Source organism: Zootoca vivipara, chromosome 9 (assembly GCF_965207765.1).
Source record: "Zootoca vivipara chromosome 9, rZooViv2.hap1.1, whole genome shotgun sequence".
Taxonomy (NCBI): domain Eukaryota; kingdom Metazoa; phylum Chordata; class Lepidosauria; order Squamata; family Lacertidae; genus Zootoca; species Zootoca vivipara.
The window spans coordinates 4,412,882-4,420,437 of NC_142592.1; the positions used below are offsets into that span (position 1 = coordinate 4,412,882).

A 7,556-nucleotide genomic window follows, 5' to 3' on the forward strand; every position below is an offset into this window, starting at 1 on the left:
GGCGCTGGACCTCAGTGTCCGGGCAGAATGATGGGGGTGGAGACGCTCCTTCAGGTATACTGGTCCGAGGCCGTTTAGGGCTTTAAAGGTCAGCACCAACACTTTGAATTGTGCTCGGAAACGTACTGGGAGCCAATGTAGGTCTTTCAGGACTGGTGTTGTGTGGTCTCGGCGGCCACTCCCAGTCACCAGTCTAGCTGCCGCATTCTGGATTAGTTGTAGTTTCCGGTTCACCTTCAAAGGTAGCCCCATGTAGAGCGCATTGCAGTAGTCCAAGCGAGAGATAACTAGAGCATGCACCACTCTGGCGAGACAGTCCGCGGGCAGGTAGGGTCTCAGCCTGCGTACCAGATGGAGCTGATAAACATTCTGACAGGTTTCTGTTTTACCACAGAGCCACCATGAAGAAGACCTCACTTCATCTTCCCACCATGTAAGGTCTGCAAGCAGGGCCTCTGCTGCTGATCATAGGGCTCAGATAGGGGGCAAATTCTCCACCAACCATCCAAAACATCATTGGCCATTACAGAAGTTATATAACTCCCCCCAAAGGGCTGAAGTGAATTAGTTTCCAAACACTTAACAATGTAATGGGCTACATCCAAGTATGGCTGTGACCCAACAAGTTGTTGCTATATAATATTTAAACTGCAGGCTTCCTTATAAAAAATAATTTGGGACCATTTTCCCATGACATATTCTGCCCTCTGGAAAGTACGGTAACATAAAACAATAGACCCAGGTGCTTGAATGCTGACAGATATGGTTCCTTGTAACCCTGAAATGGGAAGAATATTAAGTCCATTAAATAGAAGGGAAGTGCTGCCATATAAACTTTTGCAGGGACAAAACAAAGCACTGGGGTGGAATCCTAACAGTTCCTAAAGTACACAAAGTCATATCCATTAAGCAATCTGTATTAAACCATAATCGCCCCAAGGACTCTACAATTTCCAGGGACAAAATGTCTCCGAATGCTATTGCAAACGTGGACCCCAATGGCCTTTTTAACAGTGAAATGCAGAAATACAGAAGTTCATAAAAAGAGAAACACTAGACAACCAGCCTGCAGAATGGGCAACAATACACACACACACCCTCATATTTTTAAATGTTTTTACATTCCATTTTAATACATAAACATTGGAAAAGGAAATGTGAACAATATTTTTCACTGGCCCTAAGTCAGCCTTCTGAAAGAGAGAGATTAAACTGAATTTTTGAAGCAGGTATAACTGTCTCCCTTGCATTTGTGTGCCATGGCCATGCTGGATGGAACTGATGGAAGTTTTGGTCCCCATACATCTGAGGGGCTCCAAGTTAGCCAAAACGACAACCTACAACTAACAAACTACACATTATACCAAGATTCTCTGATGCCACCAACCTGCATCTCTAGTGATCTGGGGCTGAGCATATAGGTTGTCTAGTAAGTTGTAGCCTCTCTTTTCCTCTGCAGTCAGCACCTCATGAAGCACAGAATAAGGGTGGCACATCTCAATATTTATTGAGGTGCTAAGGGGTAATGACACCCACAATCTTCCCATTACATGTAGCTAAAAGATAAGGGTAAAGGTACCCCTGACCGTTAGGTCCAGTCACAGACGACTCTGGGGTTGCGGCGCGCATCTCGCTCTATAGGCCAAGGGAGCCGGCGTTTGTCATGTGGCCAAAATGACTAAGACGCTTCTGGCGAACCAGAGCAGCACACAGAAATGCTGTTTACCTTCCCGCTGTAGCGGTACCTATTTATCTACTTGCACTTTGACGTGCTTTCGAACTGCTAGGTGGGCAGAAGCTTGGACCAAACAATGGGAGCTCACCCCGTCACGGGCATTCAAACCGCCAACCTTCTGATCAGCAAGCCCTAGGCTCTGTGGTTTAACCCACAGCGCCACCCTGGCAAATGTGTCCATTTTGGTTTCTCTCAGTTTCTCATTTTTTCCCCCAATTTTAGTTTTGGTTTTCCACAATTCCATATCAGTTAGTGTTGTTGTTGTTGTTGTTGTTGTTGTTGTTGTTGTTGTTGTTTTTAAAAAAGTGTGACTTTGTAGGGGGGGATACCAGCAGATTATTGCAAATTTCTTCCCGTATACACATGATATTTTGCCCAGTGCATACATTTTTGCAAACCAATGCCAGCTTGTCAAAAAGATTTGTGTTACTTAAAGTAATGCATGCATTTTATGCACACTTTAACATGGTACAAGCATTTGTGTGCACGTCACTTGGCTGGAGAACTACATTGCAAATTTCTCCCTCATCTGTACACATAGCTGCCCCTTAGCCAATGGAGATGGGTCAGGAGTGTTAATGCCTTCCATTACGTACCTTTGGGCAAGACAGGAAAATACATACGAACAGCTAAGGAATGGCAATATCAAAGACTCAGAATTTCTTGGTAAAGAAAAAGTGATTTATATGTGTTGTGTATGTGATATAATATTGTGCCACCAGGTGGCACTGTGGAGCCCCGTTTTTCTCTACCCATTTTCCCTATTTAAATTTACAATGCATTTAACGGAAATGCTTCTTTGATGTGTCTGGATCCAGCCCAGGATGGCTGATGACAGTGACAGCCAGCTTGTTATCACCCCCAGGGATGGCAATATTAGAAAAAGTCACCGATTCCAGTTTAAGCATTTGGAAACTTCCTCTCTCTTCCCCCCGCCCCCACTCACCATCACAAAAAACTTCAAAGGTTTTTTCTCCAATCTGCCAATGTCGGGGTTTAATCGCTGGGGTGTCTTGTATGTGAATGCTAAACACTGTCATCCAACTGATGCGTTTAGAAGCAAAATAATTAAACTTACCTCATCACCCACCAGAGAACCAAGGTCTTTTTTTTTTCACGTGAAGACTTCATTGACTAAGTGGGTGAGTTATGTACCCCTTCTTCTGTAAGACAACACCATCCAGCCCTATCTAAGAAGCATCTGACTATTGAACTGATAAGGAGCTTATTGGTAAGAAGAGAACTGACCTAAGACCAAGGTTAAAGAAAGGCCAGAGAACTCCGTTAGCCCACTGTCTGTCCACTAAAACATAAAATCAATCCATGGCTTGAAGTCACAGTTAGAGGCAGCCAACATACAAATGTACAGCAACTTTGGACTTGACACAGTAAGATTGAATCCCATTTACTTTATGGAGCTTCAAACAAATTTTAAAAATCTTCAAGTAGTCATATAAATATGAGAGGTGCCATAGTATTGCAGGCAGTTAACCAAATTTGCATAGACTGCATTTACAGTCAATTGACCGAACAACAATCCTGGAAATATTCAAATAGCTTGTTGTGCTCAGTCTATTTTGAACTATAAAACCTACTGGACATAAAGAGCAAAGCACTAGCCTTTTCTTTTAACTCTTTTTCAGGACTCTTGTGCCCTTCTACAAGTTTTCAACTTATCTTTGTGGCTGAAAACCTCTACATGCTCACCTTGGAGTGAGAACTTTTGAGCTCAGTTCTGTTTACTTTCATAGGACTGCACTGCAAATCTTAGTGCAAAGAATGTCACCTGAATCTTGTATCATACAGTGAACTGCCGAAGTCATTGAAGCCCTGCCAGAAAGTAGGATGACAATCCTGCCGGCTACCTGCAGTCTAGAATCTCTTCCCATTCCTCTTCAGGTGGCCTGGGGTGGGGTTGGACGGGGGGGAGATCTACTGGACTGTGAAAACTGTGGCTGTAAGACAAATTCCTAAGAAACCTTGAGCATTGTGCTAGAAGGCACTTGGAGGAAAATGGAAGCCTTTGAAATAACTAATCAATCACTCTCCTTGCCACCATCCTTGCTGATATGGAACAGAGAAAGAATAGACCTTGAAGAAAGAGAACAGAGAAATAACTGCCACATTTCCCTGTTTAATCACGATACATGGCTTAAGCTACATTTAAAGGGTGGGGTGGAGATGGTTTCATGGGGTCTGGAACTGCAGCTATTAGAGGGTCAGAAAAAAATGGATTCTGAACACTCCAACAGAAATGGAGGAAACCAGAAGCCTGCCCCCTTTCTCCCCAGTAGGATGGATCCCCACTTGAGCAGCCATTATGTTTTGCATACAGGTTTGCTATTAATGCCTACACACAGAGAGAAAGGCGTTTCAGCGCAAGAATTTTATAAGTTAACCTGTACACAAGTTTGGAAACCTTATCCAACACTTATCCACGTAGAACACCATGCAGTTTAGATGCCTGAGAGAGAGTCCTCATTGGCAACAGCTGGGTAGCATTTTAAGGCTTGGTTGTTTGTTCCAATAAATCTTTAAATTATACAGAAATTGAATATGCTCATTTAGCAGGCCTCAGAATATGGTCAGGAAAAAGCCTGCAGCATCTTGGATTGCATCCAAAGGAGAGAATGGAAGCCCTGGTAGAAGAATTCTAGACTGAAAGAATGGGGGAGGGATTTAGTTTGGTCCTTTTGAATAGGGAAAACACAAGTGAAATAAGCAGGGTTTAACCACTGCTTTTTTGTGGGTACTAAGGACCAGCACCTCTTTTTCTAGAAGAATAGCACTGTGTTTAACATTTGAGCCATGGCCTACTTCAGGGGTCAGCAACCTTTTTCAGCCATTGGCCGGTTCACCGTCCCTCAGACCATGTGGTGGGCCGGACTATTTTTGGAAAAATATATATGAACGAACTCCTATGCCCCACAAATAATCCAGAGATGTGTTTTAAATAAAAACCACATTCTACTCATGCAAAAAACCACTGATTCCCGGACCATCCACGGGCCGGATTGAGAAGGTGATTGAGCTGCATTGGGCAACCCCTGGGCCTGAGGTTGCCTACCCCTGGCCTATTCAGACCATGTGCCTGCTGTCCATCAAAAGACTTCATCCACAGCCACTCTTGTTAGTTAGCTGTAGATGCAACCTTACTGTATGCTTGTGAAACATGGACCACTTATAAACACCATCTCCAACTTCGTGAAAGATTCCACCAACGGTGTCTCCGAAAAGTTTTACACATCACTTGGGAAGGCAGGCGAACTAATGCCAGTGTACTGGAAGAAGCACAGATCTGGAGCGTTGAAGCAATGATTCTTCAACATCAACTTCATTGGACTGGTCATGTTGTGAGGATGCCCAATTATCGTCTTCCAAAGCAACTACTCTATTTCAAACTTAAACATGGAAAGCGTAATGCTGGTGGTCAACAAAAGAAGTTTAAAGACTCTCTCAAGGCAAATCTTAAAAAAAAAGTAGTATAAACACTGACAACTGAGAAACACTGATCTGCGAGTGTTCCAATTGGAGAACAGCCTTTACCAAAGGTTGTCATGGGTTTTGAAGACGCTCAAACTCAGTCAGGATGAAAGGGATAAACGTGCTAAGAGGAAGGCACACTTGGCAAACCCTCACTGTGACCAACTCCCATCCAGAAAACTATGTCCCCACTGTGGAAGGACGTGTGGATCCAGAATTGGCCACCACAGTCACTTACGGACTCACTTTTAAAACCGTGTTTATGGAAGACAATCTTACTCGGCTATGAGTGATCGCCAAAGAAGCAGAGATTCATCTGAGCAGAGGCGTAACAGTTTACTAGTTCCACCCCTACTTCTTTAACCCATAACCCTCCAGAGTACAGCAGCTCCCCAGACATTTGGAACTGTGGTTCCTACTGTTGGCCATTCTGCCTGGAGCTGACAGGAACTGAGGTCCAACAACATCCAACCAGAGAGGCTGCAGGAGTCTGGTTTCTTGAAGTCCAAGCCAGGAAAAGCTTTGCTAGCTTTCTGTATTTCAAGCTGCTGTTGAGTTTAAAAAGTGGGCAATTGTATTTCTGCAGAATGATGTTTATTTCAACTCAGCGGTCAACAGTGGGTTTTCCTAGGGAAAGCAGTGGGGCAAACTGAAAAAACGCTCAGAATTGTACCTAGAAAGCACTGGAAAACAGGAAGTGCTGATTTCCTCCTTTTACACCTTGTTCTCAGGCCCCTGGCTGTTTAAAAAAGCCAGAGAACTTGATTTAGCCAGTCTTGCAGATGCTGCTTAAAACTGTATTCATTTTATTTTATTGAAATTTTATACTACCCTCCACCCGTAGATCTCAGCGTGAATCACACCATAAAATTGCAATATAAAATAGCACTTGAAATCATATTTAGTTTGACTCACAGCACTGCCTTCTGGATCCAGCACATTCTTGTCATTCAAGCAAAGAAACAGCAGTCTTTTTTCAAAAAGCAGAGTTTTGCCTTTCCATGCCCGAGTGAAGGCCATTCATTCTCTCCACCATCCCCCATGCAAAATGTGCTCATTCTGCTGGAAGAGAGTGACGTCTTTCAAGGCTGCTTCTTGAGGGGGAAAGCAGAACTTGAAAACTGAAGAGGTTTTCCTAGTTAGTAAGGCCACGTGTCTCTTCCACTGTACTCCCAATGCCTCATTATCATTTTTTCCCCAAGCCAGAGGTGAAGGCATTTGCTTGGCCTGTCATTTAACAAGAAGCTAATGTTTTGCAGCTGGCTGGAGGAGAGCTTGCCTGACTCGTATGGCATGAACTCCCACATCAGCTGGCCTCCTTGCTGCCCACAGAAGCTCGTTTTATTTGCACTAGAACCTCAGAGTGCTCACACCATACACATCATTTCCCGCCTTCCCACCTTGTGGTGTGTTTTCCAAAGGTGCGGCAGGACAGCCCTAGTTCCTTTCAAGCCACTTCATAGGCGGCATTCATCTTTCACACCCACTGGCCCTCTCAACAGAGTTCTCTCATACACATGTTCAGTCACCTAAGCATATCAAAAGTGCTTTTGCTTTTTCTTATCTTTGACCACAACATCACATCTGCTGCTCTCACACCCAAAATATGCTAGTGTCAACCACAAGCATTGCCCAAGCATGCAAAGAAAACTCCCCAACTTACATTGCCTACAAATGCCAAGTTTCACAATGATGTTCTATCCCTCCTGACCTTGTAGACCAGTGATGGCGAACCTATGAAAAGTGTGTCAGAAATGACACACGGAGCCCTCACTGCTGACACACGCCCCATCGGCCCATTCACGCTGCTGTTGTTGTCCCCCCCCCCATTTGTTCTCCCACTCCTCCTCCCGCTACAGCTTGTCTCCGCTGTAAAAACCCGGATTTTTGTTGTTGTTGTTGTTGTTGCTGGTAGCCAGAGATTGGTTTTTTAACCCTTTCTTTGCTGTTTTTTTTCTGGCGCTTTGGCAGACTATGTAGGTGCTGCATTTAGTTCCAGCGAAGGTATTATTCGTCATTCATTTCTGTCCTCTTTCCCCCCCCCTGCCCCCAAAAGCGCAGCAGCTTTGGGACATTTCCCCCCCCCCAAAGCAAAGCAGCTTTTACACACACACCCCCCAAAAAACCTCCAAAACTTTAGTCAACAGCTCCCCCAAAAACAACTCTGGGCACTTTGTGATAAATAAGGGGTTTTTGGTTTGGTTTGGTTAAATAATTAGTTTTTGGTTTATATATTACAATTATACATTTTTGTTATTTAAACTATAAATATCATGAAATTATGGTGTGTTTTTTCTCAAAGTGACACACCACCTGAGTTATGCTTGGGTTTTTGGCG

At 43.9% G+C, this 7,556-nt stretch overlaps 1 protein-coding gene across 2 annotated transcripts in view; it reads right to left on the reverse strand.

The window, feature by feature from the left end:
- The window catches only part of CD36 (CD36 molecule (CD36 blood group)), a 73,001-nt gene extending 66,674 nt beyond the window's left edge, over positions 1 to 6,327 (reverse strand). The window contains exon 1 of one of the 2 annotated variants that reach the window (XM_088652035.1): positions 6,134 to 6,327. The gene's annotated coding sequence lies outside the window, so the exon portion shown is untranslated. The remainder of the gene's footprint in view (positions 1 to 6,133) is intronic. The other variant, XM_088652044.1, reaches the window with a different exon arrangement.
- Positions 6,328 to 7,556: the final 1,229 nt, after the last annotated feature.